Below are 19,444 nucleotides of genomic sequence, written 5' to 3' on the forward strand. Positions count from 1 at the left end.
TCTTAAAACTCTTTCATAATGTGTTTGAGACTTAGTGAGACAATTCTTTGACGGGGATGTGTTCTCCCGTGTATGTGCAAAAACACTTGGCGACACCTAAATTGTTGTGCCAGATTACACTTTTGCAAATAGAAGAAGGTGTTAATTGCAAAGTCCCTGACGCTCTGTGAACTTTACAAGACCATTTTGAGGTTAAAGACACTGGGCAATAATTTACTTTGGGAGCTGATATCTTCCATGTTTCCTTATTTGCTTTGTCTCCGTCGATAGCACCATTTTGCCACCTGAATGAGCTTCTTTTTTTTCTTTTTCTGGTGTTGGTTTTGATATTGATTTCAACTTTCTTTTTGATCAAATTAAGGGCCCGGGTTGGGAGGAAAAAAATCTATATGCTGCAGTGATGTCATTTGTTTGACATTTTCATTCCTGAGCGTGATGAATGGTTAAGTCCAGAAAGAGCAATGGAAGGGTTTGGTTGGTAAATGCACATATATGCCGTTACAACAAGTGGGGTATTTAAGCCTACTGTTGGATATGCTTCGAATAAATGATCATTTTTCTCCCACACTTGCTCACAGAATACGAGGGGATTGCAAATGTTACAGCATGCCTTGTTTTGAATTCAGATCGATACACATATAATTAAGCGTCTGGACTGTGTGAGCAAGATTCCAGATGCACATGTGTTTGAAAACAAAGTGGCTGGTTTGCTTGCTACTTTGCCAGTTTAGATCTGTTCTATTTTATTATCATTCCTCATCGGCCAATTCCACTAGTCCAACTTTTACTTTCTCTTCTGGGACGTTGTTGCACTGTACCAATAAGGAGTGCCCGAAAATGGTGTACAGTACATGGCCAGAATGAGAATTACAGCTAATTGTTCCCCAACTCCACATGTTAACAGAGAGACATCATGGAGCGGCATAAGCCCATTTTTGACCAAGTTTCTGATCCCAGCGCTAAATTTGGCTTTAATGTTGCCTCAGACCTTGCGTTTCAGAAAAGCCCGTTAGCAGCCCCCAAAAAATCCAATATGGGTGTCATTTTTCATGAGGGTTTCCAGTGATACATGTACTGCGAATAGGCCAAATGTCAGACCTCAGAAAAATATACTTTTGTTTCCCTTTATAGACATTATTTTTAGAGCCCACAACAGGTTTATCATTTGTTTGGTCCCATGAGCCAAAAAACCTATCTTTGAGACCTGCTTCATTTAAGGAACAATGATGAAGTCAGTCTCACATATTTTGGGACGTCGTTAGAAAATGTGGTACAAATTTCAAAATCATGAAACTTTTAAATTCAAACTCCATAAGCGCCACTGCAGGTGTCATAGCATGTTGCGTTTTTTTACTCATTATTGTCCGAGAGAGTAAATACTACGCTGACAGAAAAGACAAAGGGAGAGAGGCATATTGTACATCCACTTACACAATGAAGATAATTTTTCCCCACTCAAACTTGGCTTGAGCACTGTTAAAGTGGCGCTAGCCCGCAGTTAGCTTTGCCCGTTAGCCAGTTAGCTTATTCATGATTCCAATCATTATTCATGATTTCGAACCGAGGCAGGGAAAGTTGCAAGGGTGGTTTTCTGGCCAGAGACACCAGGGGGAGATGAAAGAGAATTTCTTAGTTCTGTTTTAGACATTATGATGATACTATTTAAAAACCCATGATAGGGTCTGGTGTCTCTATCCCCAATGAGACATTTTATTGACGAAAAGGAAATAAAAACCACACCAATGAAAGAAGACCAAACTTTACAAATTTTGGTGCTTTATCAGAAACCCAAGCAAACTGCCTATTTGACATACCTTGGCCTGGATGCGATCTTTTTTTTTCCGTAGGTATTTTCTGCCACTGTGTACATTTCTCATCCAATCAGAGATGTATTGAGATTAGGCACCAGCCCACTATCCTTAAAGGAACAGGCCACCGTTGTTCCTTACTGAGATATGTTCTTACTTGAGCTTAGACAATTTTATGTGTACCTTCTGGTCTTTGTTTGTTCCCACGGACCAGCTTGGTCACTTCTAACTTCACCCCTTTTTGAGCTATAGGAATATGCTGGGAGAGGCCAAATGCTAACAACATCTTTGGTCTTTTTGCGTGACTGAGGGCACATAGTTCTTCCATACTGTGATATGTTCTTACCTGAGCTTAGACGAGTTGATACGTAACCGTCTGGTCTTTGTGCGTGCCCGTGGAAGACCGTGGTTGCTTCCAACTTCACCCCCGTTTGGAGCTATAGGAATACATAGGGAGAGGCCAAATGCTAACAACATCTTTGGTCTTTTGCGTGACTGAGGGCACGCACAACGACCAGACAGGTGCGAATCAGGCAAGCTCAGGCAAGAACTTATCTCAGTATGTAAAAATGGTGGCCTGTTCCTTTAAGGTTAGTGACTAGGGCAGGGTCAGAGTTAAGCTGATTGGTTGATATGTGTTTGATGTTTCACATTCATGACTTGTGATTGGTTGATGGCAGAACATACCTCAGGAAAAATACATTTGCGGTCTGGAATCGGACCGCGGACCGTCCTTTGTGCGAAAGTCACATAGTTAAACACCCGTGCCTCATGAGGCCTAAACAAACTGTACCGTACACCCATTTACATAAGTTGACAGGAGCACATTTTGTACTAACAGCTTTTAGGAACGAGGCACATTTATGTCTGTCATCTATTTCCAATGAGCGGCTCCGTGTCGTTTTAAACTCGTGCTAATTAGCGGATTCAGCTGGTGTCGCCCGGTTGTGCCTCGTGTCACATGACGGGCCTATTCCTGGCTCGCTTCAAACTGGGGGCTTTACTGACGGATTGAGCTGGATCAATGAGCCGGACACGCCGCGCTATTTTTCACCATCACGTCTTATTTCTCCGGATTTCTGTCTCTTTGTCATCATTAAACTTCAGTCGAGAAACTTATGGCGCCACCAGTTGGCTGTCTAATTCATCACGGCGCGCGGTGTCAGGGAGACGCTCGCCAGGTGTGCTTCAGATGCACATTTGCCTGTTTATATTCAGTATAGCACACATGAAGTTTGCTTATACACAGAAGCACACACAGGGCCTAAATTGGTTCTGGGGGTTTGTTAAGGGGGGGGGGGCGTTGTTTGCTGCTCCTTTCCTTTGCACCTGCAGGAGGAGGCTGTAACTGCCAGGCAGATAACTTTGCCCCAAATCTGTAAATCTATGAACCAAAGAGATCATGGGCAAAGGACAAACACAGATTGTGGCAGGAGGATCGAGCGTTATGGGATTTATATCACGGGACAGGGCTCATTTTGTTTGAAGAGGATAATAGGATTTGTAATGACTGTAATAGCATGATGCATTAAGATGATATGTGCTTCACGAGCGCAAATACATCTATGGATTTGTGCAAGACAGAGAGGTGCACTTTGGCTGTGAGTGCTTGAACATGACAAACAAGGCACTCTCATCCTTGCACCCTCTGGGGCAGTAGCTCACCCAAAGGGACCTCAACAAAACCCTCTTAACCCCCACTTTAGTTCGGCTATACCTAAATCTAAAAGCTCCTCAACGGGACAGCTCACAGCCTATAGGTCAGGGTAACGCCTCATTTGAAAGCTAAGACCTGCACAACTGATCTAAACTGATCGTATTCCTCACAGCGTTTTTGTCACTTTTTCATCACGTTTTGTCACTTTTCTGTCACTTGTTTGTTGCTCTTTTGTTAGGCCTTCGTCACATTTTTGTCATTATTTTCAATCACCTTTTTGTCACTTTTTTGTTGCTCTTTTGGTGCTTTTTTGTTGCCTTTTCGTCACATTTTGTCACTTTTTCATTGCATTTTGGTTACGCTTTCATCACCTTTTTGTCACTTTTTCCATTGTTTTTTGTTGCGTTTTTGTCACTTTTTCCATTGCTTTTTTGTTGCGTTTTTGTCACTTTTTCCATTGCTTTATGGTTTCGTTTTCATCACATTTTTGTCACTTTTTTGTTGGTCTTTTGTTGCTTTTTTGTTACTTTTTTGTTGCCTTTCCGTCACACTTTTTCCATAACTTTCTGGTTGCGTTTTCATCATGTTTTTGTCTCTTTTTCCATTGCTTTTTGTTGTGTTTTTGTCACTTTTTTGTTGCTCTTTTGTGGCTTTTTTTGCTATATTTTCATCACATTTTGTCTCTTTTTCCATTACTTTTTGGTTGCGTTTTCATCATGTTTTGGGCTCTTTTTCCATTGCTTTTTTGTGGCTTTTTTGATGCATTTTCGTCACTTTTTTGTTGCTCTTCTGTAGTTTTTTCATTGTCTTTTTGTCACTTTTTCATCAATTTTTGGTCACACTTTTGGTTTTTTGGCTTTGTTGCATTTTTTGCCTCGTGTTAGCCTCATTTTTGTGGCTCTTTTTTGAAGAAGCTTTTGGATTTGGGTAAAGCCAATCTGTGCTCCGTTCAGGTGGGGATTAAGAGGTTAATGAGTCAAATTGAGAAAACTTCGCAACTAATTTCTGTATTGTTGTTGTTTTCAAAAATAATAGCTCACTTTATAACTCTTGGAAAAGTCTGCAACTCAAGCGTCTATTGTCTGTTCAAAGCACCCATTTGAAACGCTTTGAGACATAATTCACAAATATTTCATCCTGGTTTGAAAAACGGCACACAATGGAGGTCAGTATATCCTTTTTACGTTGTCATAGGCAACTAGACATGTTCAAGGACCGTGTTATTCAGTGTTTTTGATACAATTGTATATATATATATATATATATATATATATATATATATATATATATATATATATGTCAGCAGATGTTTGGTTAAGAAACAAAATGCAAGCTAGAAATCAAGATAAGATGATGCTCACAAAGAAAGTGAAATAGATTTGATTGAGCTGTTGGAAGGAGGATAGCAATCTCAGTCGGAAGTAGTAGTAGTTTCTTCAAAGCCCTGTGTAGTGTGTGGACGCAAAGACAAGACAAGTAGAGGAAACCAGTGCCTCGATGGCTCAGTCTCCAGATGTCAGCCCCATGCAGTAACCCCTTTTAATCACTTTGTTGTTCTCCCCAGCTACACGCAGGCGACTTGACAAAATAACAGCGTTTTCGAGTCTTTCAGAAGTGTTCTGTGAAAAAAAACAACAACACAAAACACGGGACGACTTAGAAAAGAAAAAGCCCCATTGAGAATTTCATTTTTATTTTATTTTTTTTACAAAGAGGAAAGTTTACCAGGTCAAAGAAACAAAAACAACATCACAAACGCACAGGTAAACAGCGGAGAAGGCTCATCTGTAGATGCAGTTTGCGCCTGTGATTACTTCCCTTGTGTTGCTCCTGGCCGAGGCTTATCAAAGAGCCCCTTTCATAAGAGCCAGGATCAAGCCACCGCTGTTACTGCCTGGCACCCACTGAGATAGTCCTGAGGCTGGGAGGGGAGGCAAGACGAAGGAGGGAGGTACGCGCCCAAATAAGGACAGAGAAGGAAGCGGAGGATTGGACATTTGTGGCGTCTGACATCAAATTTTGTTGGTATGTTCATTTGGTAGAGATTGGTTAAGTTTGCATTGATTATGAATTTGAGAATTACACTGAAATTATATTAAAAAACATTTTTAAAAAGTGCTATGGAAGAGATGGTGGTAAATCCCTAGTTAATAGTTTTGTGCTCGCCTCATGGGACACTTTTATAATGCTGACATATTGTTTACATATACAGTATGTAGTTGGTAAATTTTTAGTGCAGCGATTTGCGAGAAAAAACATGTTAATTTGTTTATTCATCCACCAGTATACACAGACACTGGAGGCAAGTATCTTGCCCAAAGATACAAAGATACTTGGCACCGGTCCAACCTGTTGGTTCCATTGACAAAATCAGTATGGATGGGCGGCAGTTTATCAAATGGTTATCAAGGCAATGTCAAAGGATAATTAGAAAATATGCTTTGCGGCGACAGTGAGGAGAGCTGTCGGCTTCTAATCCTACTTTAGGTACCTTAGGTATGTCAAACAGCGACGTGTAAACAGGCAGCAACCTCCCTCTCTTTTGGTACAGTGGCATGTTTTGCCTTTTTCTGCAAATTGCATTTGTGGTTCCTGTGTTCCACATTGTTTTACTGGATACTTTTGTACGTCTTTACCATGTTTTTGTAGCCTGGGGATACCCATGCTGCTCTGTGCTTTTCGAACTGCACAACAGTCTGGGGACCATGGCCTAAAATTTTTCATGGATTTGGGGACCAATCACAGAGCAAGGAGGGACGGCAAGACGATGATGCACTATTCGACATACAGAAGCTTGTAGTTTGTTTACATATTAAAAAAAAAAAGTAAAGTTTGTTTACAGATCCAACGTAACAGCAGCGACTTTTGATCAAGCTTTAGACTGTGTTCTAAACAGTTTAGCTCGAAAGTTTACAGCGGGTACATCATCGGATACGATGATACGACTGGCTATGGCTGCGTGCAGACACACATGATAGTGCCCAATAAACACCTATGGACGATCATAAACCACACCTCTCCTATGAGAAAATGAATTGGGGGTCCCCAGACTAAATATAACTTGATATTTCGTCTGGCAATAGAAAGCAGCTTCTTAAAAGTAAACTAGCTTAACAGCTAAACCCATTGGGAGGGAGCTGCGCAGGAGGAAGAGTAAGGAGGAGGAGCTGACCAGTGCAGGACACCACGCTCTGAAACAGGGACAAACCCAGGAGGCGCTGCATCGTTTCAGAAGATCAGAGGAGACTGAAGGCAGCCAGCCAGGTTTCCTCCGGGTGCTACAATTTCCCCGACCTCGAAAAACAGTCAGGTTGACCCACAGTAGCAGCGCAGCTCAGTCTCAGTGGCTCAGGACAAACACCTGAACACAGTTTCATTGTTTGCTTGTACAATGACAAATAAAGCACTTACTTACTTACTTACTTACTTACTTACTTACTTACTTACTTACTTACTTACTTACTTACTTCTGAAAACAGCCATCAGCGTTGTGACTGAAAAGGAGAGGCAATTACAAATGGAAGACATGTTGCTTTTGGCGTGAAACAAAAATATTAGCTGCGAGGGAAATTGCCTCTTAGCAGGCTAAAGGGGAAAAAAAAGGAAAAAGAGAGGACAACAGTAGAATCTGGGGAGAGGTTGTTTTCGTGTATATACAGTCGTCTGGGAGGGAAATTAATATGTATTTGCTTAAAGCAGCTGTGCACCAGTGATTTCCTGCTGACGTGGACTTTAATGCACAGAGAACTCAGGTGAGCGCGGGAACAGTGAAGGACACGAGCGGAGTGGGAGTGCACTCACATACCCCCAGGATCCCCTTCACTGAAGCTGCTACGGCTCCATCAACCACCCCGTGTTAGTCCTGTTTACTAAAGCGTGCAGTCATGGATCGGGGTTTGTGGACCAATTCTGACAACTCAAGAGCCTTGCTTTATTATTTACATAGAAGATGCGGAAATACTGAGGCCGCTAAGAGAGACACTTACTGTTCACATGCTGCAAATAAATGAGGGAGTATTATATTGATGAACTGATTATACTGACTTTCTCTTAAAAAAGGTTGAGAATTACGACTGTAGAGGCTGATGGTTCTGCCCTCAGCATCATGGGTTTGAGTTTCCACTCCAACAATTTGCTGAATGTCTCTCTCAGCAACATCCCCTTTCACCTAGAGCTCTCCCGTCGTCAACAGCAACAACAAAAAGCCTACGGGCCCCAAAAAATCCTTTATAAATAAATAAATATTCCCTTTCAATCCAATTTCTCCACAACTTTAATTTTGTTCTATTATCTATAGTGTTCAGCTGCAACAAAAAGAATGAAAAATGAAAACTTTTAATATCAGAGCAAATAAAGTCTTAGGCTGCAAGGAAAGGGAGTACATTTGTTTGAAGTCAATACAGTTGCCTTACTGCCGCAAAAGAATCCATGCATTTAGATAACAAATACTCCCAAAACCCATTGAAATATTGGAAGACTTTTAATTTGTTTTAATCTTCCCGTTAAAAAAATATATAGAGGTATGCACGATGCTGTTATTTGTAGCTTAAAAGTCTGTAAGAGCGATATTTTCTGACTTCCCGGCTGAAGGTCAAAACTCACTGAAAATGCACCATATAAACTCCTGCATGAGACTAGTGTGTTCCCCTCTCTGCCCCATCGCCTGCTGCTCTGGTTTGCTCTCCTCCGTCCAGGGGTCAAATGATGAAACGACCTCTGACCTGAGCCCGGACCACGGTACACTCACAGCACGGCCCCAAATTTCATCATCTTCTCCTCACCAAAACACAGCACAGGCCGCCACAGCTGTAGCTCTAGTACACATAAACCATTAGCAGGGCAAATATTTCTTCATAGTTTCTTTTTTCAGAAGCTGTTACAAAATTAAAAAAACTGACATCGAACTGGATGAGAGTCAAAATGTCTTTAAAGAGGAAATATTATCAAGACTAACACTATTTCGTTGTAATATGCTTGTACAATGACACAATAAAAGTTATTGTGGTTTTCCTGTGTAGTTGGTGTACTTGGACTTGTTTTTTCTGAGCAATTCATGCATGTCTTAAGAATCCTCTGTGCTTTTTGTGCTCTGGAAATCTCCATTTACACCAATCTATATCCAGACTTGACAGAGACCTGCGGCCTTCCACAGGGGTCAGTGTTGGGTCCTGTTTTGTTCCTTTTGTATATAAATGACCTTTGCTTAGTTTCACAAACATTAAACCTTCTTTTATTGGCTGATGACACCAACATGCTTAGTTGTGATAAAAATCTAGAAACATTAATGGATACAGTCGAAAAATAATTATTATTGTTAAAGAAGTGGTTTGATTGAAATAAGTTAACCCTCAATTTAAACAAAACTAAATGTATAGTTTTTGTAAATCGTGCCATTAATGTGCGTTGAAATGTAAAAATAAATGACACTGAGATAGAATGAGTGAATGAAACAAACGACTTTTACAAAATAAGCACAACTGGAAGCCCCATATAAACTATATCAAGGCAAAGCTATGTTAATCTCTTGCAATAATATCTAAAGTCAAAGAAATCTTAGATGAAAAAACCTATATCGATATCGTTCCCTGGTTCTCCCTTACATGACCTATGGCCTGGAAGTGTGGTCCACTTACAAAGCCAATCTTAATCCAATTAGAATCATTCAAAAAAGGGCAATCCGCATTGTGAATAAAGTGGCTTACAATTTAAGCCAAAGAACTAAACTTGAAAGATTTGGTTAACTTTAAAACAGCACAATTTATGTATAACATAAGCTATAGCACGTTGTTACCTGTGCATATTCAGGGATTGTTCCAAAAATGAGACTGCGTATTTTAATTACGGAAAGGAAGAAATTTAAAGGGCAAAGCAGCATTGTGTTTCTTTTGTTGGGATTAATGTATGGAGTCGGACCAAGAGCTAAAAAGACTGTAAAGCTTTAATTCAACAATCTTTTGAAGAAATCAATTATTTAAAAAAATATGTTGTGAATGGATGCTGAGGATGCAAAATTAAGCTGACAGATTTTTCTTTTCTTCTTTGTGACGATCTGAAAACAAAAATTGTATAGTTGCATGCATAAGACATTGGCAGCTTTTTCTGTTTATGTTTTGTAAATACACTGGGATAGACACAAAAAGCTTTAGCTTCTGCCTTTTCCATTTCAGACTATATGTTTATTTATGTCTTTATTTGTTATATGTTTAATGTCTGAATAAATAAATCTGAATTATCAGCTCATTTTCAATTCTGGATTCCACTGGGAAAATGTTTCTTTGAATGTAAAGGAGAAGCACCATTTTCAAGCTTCCAGGCCATGACACGAGTGGATATGTCTGAGTGTGTCTGCCGTGACCATAATGGACCAATAATGCTCTTATCTGTGCACGACATTTTACCGATGAATACTTTGTAAACAAACCCGATGCAAGAAACTGCTCCATCCCCAGAGCCTTCGACAGTGAGTAAAACTCCGGCGAAATGGTTCCACTTGGGCAACGTGATGTGCATTGAGAAGCTCCAGTAACTTCTCATAATATGAATAGGCTAAGCCTGTCTGTGCATTACATTACATGTTTCATACACATGATCGCGAGAAAACTCTCCCAGTGTCTGCGTTTTGTCAGAAACCGGGCAGTGCAGGTTTTATTCACCATCATATGCTTTCTTCATGTTCTACAATGATGGCGACTGGTTGTGTGACGAGATCAGGAATAAATGACTTGTTTCTATTTTCAAGTTGTTGATTTTGCCTCTTGCAATGTTTAAAGTGTTGAATAATGTTGTGTGTATACGAGATGATCACAAAATGCCAGAAAAAATGCCATAAGAGTCTCAGTCCAGATTAGTCTTATTCTTATGTTTTGAATCATTATTGCTGCTTTGATACAACTCTCCTGGACAAGGACGACTGAGATTACTCAAACATGTCTCCTTCACTTTATTGAGATGTAAGTCTTCATATTCCATTGCATGTGGCGGCTGCATGTCCAGAGGGAACGCTGGGCTGGCGCTCCTCACGCGGTGGACAGTGGAGACGAGCGTCTGTCAAACCTTAGCCCCGGCTTGTGGCTTCCTTCATGTCCCTGAGGCCCAGCGCCGCTACAGAGACCCACTGCAGAGAGGCACAGTGTCCCCATGGAGCACAGCCTGGAGTCAAGTACACCCACTTCAGCTCCTGCGACAGGGAGGCTGACAAAGAAACATGTTGGATTTGTGAAGTCAATCAGCTGCACATGGAGAGCGCATTCGACACATGGAGTGAATCATGTTTATATTTTTGGATTAATCACGTCTAATGGCTTTGTGACTCAATAGTTTTAAATATAGTTTGATCAATTGAGTTTGGGAGGTGAGTTGCCATTTTTATGTAAATGATTCATGTGTCCTAGTGATTAACAAACTAAATGTTAAATGCTGGCTGAGCTGAAAAGGAGCAAAGGATGATGGTCTATATAGTTTCACACATTTGCCTTCCCCAGAACGATGTCGGGATAATGTTAGGATTAGTTTCCAAAAATCCTGACATTATTAACCACTTACCCTTCTTCTTCAGTTCAGCATTACCCATATCTTAAAGCTTCTGGACGAGTCTTTAGGCCAGTGTTTCGCCTCATTTGAAAGCTAAGACCTAATTACTACCTGATCTAAACGGCTCTCTGTCCTCACGTGGTTGCCGTGTTGTCGTTGCCTTTTTTTTTTCATCCCTTTTTTTAATGCATTTTTGACACTTTTTCGTTTGCCCCTTTTGCTGCATTTTTGTTTAAGTCACATGGCATAACTTTGGGGAGCTTTTTTGTTGCTCTTTGTGGCTGTTATTGTTGCGTTTTCATCTCGTCTTGCTTTTAAGGCGCATTGAGTTGCCTTGTGTACGAAATGCGCGGTATAAATAAAGTTGCCTTGCCTTGCCTTGCCCTTTGTCGCTATTTAGCTTTTTTTCCAAGATGTTTTAAGGGGAGACACTACAGGCAAAACTCAATTTTTCAGTTTTCAGGTTTTGGGCCAAATTGGTCCCTGAACATATAAGCTTTCACCTGGAAACAGAAAATATACCTAATCTTCACAATAACATGTTTAAATATTGGGCTGATTCAATGTTTGCCCACAGACTTACATGGGACAATGCAATTTCAAGGGCCTTTTTCTCAAAACACATTTTTCTGACATTGTAGCGACACTATGTCCACGTCAGTCGGACTTAAAGACTTCACATTTTCCAGCCTTGGACTGAACAATATTTGGAAGATTTTTTCAGAGGGATTTTTTATTATTTAATCCCTATCCCCATTTAATGTAAAAAAATAAGGCGAAAATTACATTTTTACTTTTATTTTAAAACTAAACAAGATATCCAAAATCCCCTCTGAAAAAGTCTTGGTAACTCAATTGATCAATAAAATGAAGCCATAAATTTGAATGTAGCTCTATCCATTATTCAGATTTTGTCGCCGAAAAGATGGGAAATTTGGGGCATTTTTAGGCATAAAGGTTCTTATATGAAAAGATGAAATGACAGAAAACTTGCAATGTATTTTTCTCTCACATTTATGCCAGTGATCGACAGCAAAAGTTTCAAATTGATATCTGTAAATATACATTTTATCCCTATTCACCTGCAGTGTCTCGCCTTAAATTTGGGTAATAGCAAACTGAAGAAAAAGTGCTCAGTTCAGGTGGGGTTTTTTGTGAATTTAGCTCTATGTTTGTTCTTTTATTTTTTTTACCATGCAGAAAAGTATTTAAGAAAGTGTGCAGTTCGGCAGGTCAGTTGTCCTTTTCCAGTTTTAATCTATTTAATTTGAGCAAGAACGATGTACAAAAACACTAGCCCTGAGAGGTTTTAGCAAAGACGCTACATCTGCGATCTCTGGGAAGGTTGGCCGATTTCACCAAACTGCTAAAACATGATATTCTCTACACCTACAGGAAATGCTTAATGAGATAACTTTCAAAAATTAGTCCAAAACGTTCACACTCACTTCACTTTTACTCAAGTTCTAGCATCAGCCTTGCCGTTACCCATCCGTCTATTTCAAGTGTTTACATCCGTCTCGAGTTCAACCTTCTGCACCTTAAAAAAGTTTTAATTAGGCTTTACAAAAACAGAAGTGCCCTGAATACCCAGACTAGTATCAACAATTGTGTGTTTTCTCCCATAGTTTATTATTATTATTTTATAGTTGAACCTCACAGAAGGTCAAGAGAATATTGAAGCGGCAGATGCTTAATGGAATCAAGGCACTCGGAGCCCACTGAGTCTGCAGAAGCACCAGCCAACAGTGTGGAGAGGTATATGTGCGTATGCAGACATAAAACTACAGATGAAGTGAAAATACCTCAACTTAATCTGTCCAATATTAGCGATGCACTCAAGTCACAATTCGTTGTTTTCAGTGACATTCTTTGAAGGAAAGGAACTAAAAGCGAGGCGCCGTAAACATCGCCACAAAGCAGTTTAGTTTTTAGACGCCTGACGACTCCAGAAAAATATACTTGATATTAAAAAACTGAAACTTTGCCTTATAGTTTCAACTTGAAGGTTTAGTGTGACTGAATTATGGATAATTCGAGCTTGTGGATTGAATGTGATGCTGCTAATGTGTATTTAAACAACCCTTTGAGAGAGAAGCGCTCTTTTCATGGTACAAATAAACAAATGCACATACGCAATTCCAAGTCAGTTCATGATAATGAGAAAAGACAAATGTGTCTAAATGCTTTAGACAGTGAAGAGTTGCAGCTCCTCCATTGAAAGTAGCTTTAGGGAAGAATGGATTGTGTTCAGAGTTTCATGATGCTAATGCTGATGGAGGGCACTGTTCTATAAAGAAATAAACAGATTCCCACTGAGATTTGGGAAACTCCTTTTCTGGCAACCTGAATGTTGACATGTTTTTAGTTGGGCGGGGACTATAACATTTTAATTTCACTTAATTAATTACAAAGAAAGATTTTTAATGCAATTAATCGTGTTTTCAAAAAGTCCCGAGCCGGAGCCTTTCTATTTGTGTGTTTCTGGTACACCTGTAGATCTGATGCACACGCTACATCCTCTCACAACAGTGATGGAAGACAAAGACACTTGGCGACTGGGGACTCTCTTGCTATAAAAAAACATCCTGATGGGACAATAGAAAACACTACTGTTACTACTGTCTTAAAGCTACTCTAAGCGATTATGTTTTCCTGGTCCGGTCCGTTGCATTCCCATCAAGCATCGCTAGATGCGGCACACTCGCAAACAGCAGCGGACTTTGTGCCGCAAAAGAAGACCGGCACCGCACCTCCCTCACCTCACAGCACCCCCCCAACAAACCCCTAACCCCCCACATGCCCCCCGCAATACATGTAAACACACACACCGTTTGTTTAATAATCCAATATCTAAAGGGAGCCGTCAGGTCGTTTTCCTCCTTATGATCACAAAGCAAGTTGGAACAAAGGTGTTCAAGGGTTGCGGGGCAAAAATTCTGCACTGTAAACTTAGTTCTACATGGAAGTATTATGTTCTAAATGCCAAAAAGAACACACTTTCATGAACGTTGTAGTTTAGCAAATAAATGTGAGTCTCAAATTGTTTATTTATCTTATTTATGCTGATAAATGTTTGTTTCATACAAGAGTATTGAGATTTCCGTATCTCATTGAATGCAATCAGAGCAGCGGTTGGAGGGGAGTGACGAGCGTGGGTGACGGGGAAAAGCCTGGTGAGGGGATGGGAAGGTAGTGGAGCAGAGCAGGGTTTCCTACTCCACCTGATGAAAAAAATTCAAAAAGACATCGCTTAAGGCAGCTTTAAAGGCAAAGTTTTGGCACTTTGTTCAGTTACTGTTTACAAGTTACACGCGATCACATGAAACGCTTGAAAGCTGAATAGCTATAATTTGTTTGTTGCATAGCTTAGGAAATTAACAACACTAAATATATTTGTTGTTTTGTACCCTGGGCATAGGCAACTCAGGTGGCCACCTAGGGCGCCATCTGCTGGGGTGCTGAAGTGCGCTTTAATATATTAACCCCTTGCTCCCAACATCTACAACATGTCAGAGTTTCAGTCTTTTGTGTTGGAAAAGAAATTTCAAGCTTTCAAACGACTTTTCGCTGGTCCTTCCACGCCTCCCGGGAGACGCGTAACATTTTGGGGAAAATTTGTAAATTTACTTCAGAAGTACAGTTTCCTCCTCGAACTGTTGCGAGCACATTTCATGATTGTTTTATTGTTTTAGTGAATAGATAATCATAATATAACATAAGAATATTAATAAAATAAAACTAGCCTTTTCCATATCCAACCTGTGCCCAAAAGGATTGCGGGAAAAAAATAAAAAAGTTCAATCTTGCCAAATTGGCTCAGGCCGGCCCTGCTCATATGTCTATAGTTGCCCCAGACCCTATTTAGCTCGATTAAAAAGTTTAGCACCAAAGCACTTTTTTCTATGCTGACCGGTGCTGCTGAATTGCGTCTTCTTTTCAAATTCCCTTTTAGTTTCTGACTAAACTAAGTTTTTTTTTTTTATATACAGTAAAACATCAGTATTACGTCTGAAAAGCTCCCAGAAAGTAGCAGCAGAATCCCCCTTTAAGTGTCTTTTAAATGCAACTTGTCATAGGGATTCATACTCACTCCTCTCCCTTCACCCTGGGGGGTCCCGAGGCGCCCTGACCTCCACATGCCCACCCTGCAGACGCCATCTCACGACAGGGATCACGCCACACAGCTGCTATTATGCAACGTATTTATGCAGATGAAGTATTCCTCATGCATTATATGGGGAAAACGTGCAAGGAATTCCTTCTGCAGTTTTATTCAGTCCAGAGAGCGTCTATGTGACACTGTACAGGCCTTGATTTACTGTATCGCTGGGAGATTGGTACAAAACATCATTAATATGAAAATCATTAATATAGATCTGGAAGCGGACAGAGCACTTCCTGAGATAATGAGAAGGCCTGTGATTAGTAATGCTGCTTCCCCACATTTACCTACGCATTCATTTTTAATCATCACCAGGGAGACGTTTATGTACGCCGCAGAGTATTTACATTTCAGCCAACCGTGAGGCAAAGACTGTCCAACTTTGACAACAAACAAAACAATATTTAGGCAGATGATGTGATTCCATTTGACTAGGAGCTGATACAATTAACAATTAATTATTGCAGAGTGGTGGTTTTCATTTTTTCCAAGAAAATGTTTTCCCACTTGTCTGTTGAGTTGAGTAGATTGGATGCATGTTGAAATAATTACTCCATTGACTTTCGTGAAGAGAGGACTCCTAAGCCATTTTGTATAAAGCTTAAAGCAGTACAAAGTAATTCATGCCCCTAGAGGCCATAAGCGCCACTGCAGGCGTCGTAGCATGTTGCGTTTTTTTACCCATGAATTGTCCATGAGAGTAAATACTACGCTGACAGAAAAGACAAAGAGAGAGAGGGATATTGTACATCCAATTACACAATGGAGAGATTTTTTTTCACTTGGCTGTAAATACTGCGTAAGTGGTGCTAGCCCACAGTTAGCTTTACCCGTTAGCCTATTAGCTTCTTCTTCGTGATTCTATTAGTGTGTATTGGGGCCTCCGGGTCGGAGCAGGGAAAGCTGCAATTGTGGTTTTCTGGCGACACCAGGGGTAGATGAAAGACCCTTCAATCATCCCATTAACACTTGTATTACCCCAAAGGGACTACGGAAAGGATTTATTAAGGTAAACAAGTTACTTCTGCTTTAAGGTGAAGGTTATAGACTCTAGTTTTGTTTTTGTTTTTTTGCTCACTTAATTTAATGACTTTTAATGCCCCCACGGAAACCCTGCACTTGCGATGTCATGAGTTGAGGCTCATCTGTCTTTTTAAAGTCCAGATACTTTTACTTTTCTGATGATTCATAACATGTTGTTTTTAGTCTTATTCAAACTGCTTCACTTTCTTCAGTGCCACCAGAAGAGGAGTTCAGAGTTTGGTCAGAAATTAGAGTGAAATAACTTTGCATGTGGGTTTATTATTTTATCTTATACTGTAAAACATAAAAGGTGTCCAAAAGTGTTTTAGGACAGCCTGGAGAAACCTTAATACCCCACCGTAGGCTTGAGCACTAAAGGTCATTCATGGCCTCGATATAACCTATACTTTAAAGCTGTTTTCCACCCACACAAGCAGAGTCCAACAGTAAGTAAGACAGCACACTCCAAAAAGCCGACCTTGACCTTGTTTGTACACGTCAGCTTCACAGTATTTTCCCCCCAGAAACACACCCCTAAAAAAAGAAAAAAATCTGGCAAGAACACGATTTCCCCAATGAAGTCTTCTGAGAGGGGCGAGCAAGCTTGACCAGCTGACAACACACCTGGATCCGGAAAATGGTCCAAATTTCTCCTGTGAGATGCATGGGGCCAGACAGCAGAGTGAGTGAGGTGAGGGGAGCAGAGAGGAGAAGTGGGGAGAGAGAGGAAATGAAGGAGAGAAAAGAAGAGAGGGATAGAGAGAGAGGTTGTGGGGAGGGGCAGATGGAGAGAGAGAGAGATCGGGGCAGAGAGGAGGGATGGAGGGAGAGAGAGAGGGTAGCCAAAGGGGTGAAGCCCAAAAAGTAGCACCAACTTCCCCATTGCACCCTCTGTATACGCCATGGCAGTTAATTTAAATTCTGCAAGGAGACAACCCATAAATCACTTCCATTCTGACTAATGGCTTCTGCACTGAGGGAAAACTCTCACCTCTCTACCTGGAGACACGCTGCACTACAAAAACTACAGGCCACAGGCGCTGGTGTCTATGAGCGAGCGCCGGTGTGTACGTGTGTTTATATATTTATATAGGTGCAAGTGCTTCACTCAGACAGACAGTTTTTGAAGGAGTCAGCAGCAGCCCTCACCCCCTCCACAGGCGCTCACGGGAGAGGCAGAAATCCCCAGGAGTTGGCCCATAATTAGCCTTCCGTAAAGGCCCGGGCTGACGTCAGAAGTGTGTGACACCGAGCTCACCTTGGACTGGATTCCCCAAAAAAATCACTCAGGGTTAGCGCCATTCGCCCGCATCACGTGAGGCGAGTCGGTGAGTAAATTAGCTTTGCCAAATCGTGCCTCCAGGAAGTGCTTATTTGAACTTTGTAATTATGGTTTCAGAGCCACCGCTTCTTGTGTAAGTACGTCTTGCACTGAGCGAAGGGCTGAAGCACTCTGAGGGGCGCCGCAGTGATGCCATATAAGATTGAACGGCGTTGTATCTGCGTGATGTATTATGAATGCAATTTAACTGGGAGCATAGGTTCTTTTATGTAATCATCCCTAAACTAATTGGGACTTGAGTCTACTGTATGTCTATTCAGGCTGTCTCCCTCTTGGGACAAATCGTGTTTAAGAGACGCGGGGTTTCGAAGCAGCGCCTCGTCGATCAGAGCGCCCACAGGTAAAACACACAGACAGATCAGGGGAGCCGTTTAGACTCGGCGTGTTCAGCGATCGGCCTGAATATCGCAGAACGGTCTTCATTTGACAAAAACGGCCCTGTACTATATAGTCACTGAGAATGAGTTAAAGAAACAGGTCTCAATGTGTGGGGGTTTCTTTATTCTATGTACCCTGGACTTTTATGCCCCTATTGCCACGTAGGTTTGCTGAGTTTACCTGGGATCAAACAAATTAAAATGCAGCACTTGTCGTCAACTAAATTCAATACATCGTTGCAGCGTATCAGTCTAAAAGTCACTGAAAAAGGGGGCTCTGCGAAGTGACAAGTAGATTTAGTATACTTACTAAGCACTGTAACTTCAAATGATTACTAAAACAAAACCCAACACTGAGCTCTCTCCTACATAGAGTTACCCTGTAGCTAAATCGGGGTAATTTAGGGACAGTGTGTGACTCCCCGCTCGGAGCGTGGGGCCAGATCATTTTGTATCATTTTGCATTTTGTGTCTTCACAGCTGTCCTGTCAGCGACGGGCTCAACGCTGCCGCGGGCCCTGTTTGTTTTTCCATTGCCCTCTCTTGACCTGCCACTACTCACTCCACTATGCAGATGTATGACAGCAGCAAAACATGCTCTGCTGTGAGGGGGAATATGTCTTGTCAACACGAAACAATCGTGCCTTGTAGCTGAAATAATAGTGGAGCCCACTGAATATTTAATGCAAACTTAATCTGTATTCGCACATGAGTCCCTTTAAGTTATAGTTGTCACTATGCAGCCGTAAACTGTTCAGCACATTTGTTTGCTTTTAAGCTGAAGTCTGATACTCAAAAATGTTCAGTTTTTTTTTTTTTATTATTAATTTAAAATCAGGTTTATAGGCTGTCCCTCAAGTAATGGAATTTATGACACGGCCTAACCTTGAATGTTTAAATCAGCTCAAATATGAGAGCGATGTGACTCTCTGAATAATTTATTTTCTATTGGAATTTCTGTTTATTGTATTCTTGTGCAGATTCGTTTTATCAGTATGGAAGAGATCTGAAATGCATATGATTTTAGTGTCAAACATCTACATAATGTACTTTATAAATAGGGAGGGTATGGTAATAATATTGTATACACTTAATAAAAAACTAAGTAACTTGTTTACCTCAATAAATCCTTTTCGTACTCTCTCTGGGGGTAATACAAGTGTTAATGGGATGATTGGAGGGTCTTTCATCTCCCCCTCGTGTCTCTGGCCAGAAAACCATGCTTGCGACTTTCCCTGCAACAATACACACTAATAGAATCACGATGAAGAAGCTAACAGGCTAACAGGCAAAGCTAACTGTGGGCTAGCGCCACTTAAACAGTATTTACAGGCAAGTTTGAGTGAAAACAATGAGCTGCATTATCCCTCTCTCCCTCTGTTTTTTTCTGTCAGCGCAGTATTTACTCTCACGGACAATTAATGAGTAAAAAAACGTAACATGCTACGACGCCTGCAGTGGCGCTTATGGCCTCTACGGGCATGAGCTACTTAGTTCTGCTTTAGAGGAAAACTAGTCTGAAAACTTTCTAAACCTAGTGAA

Source organism: Gobius niger (genome assembly GCF_951799975.1).
Source record: "Gobius niger genome assembly, chromosome: 10".
In the NCBI taxonomy this organism is placed as follows: Eukaryota; Metazoa; Chordata; class Actinopteri; order Gobiiformes; family Gobiidae; genus Gobius; species Gobius niger.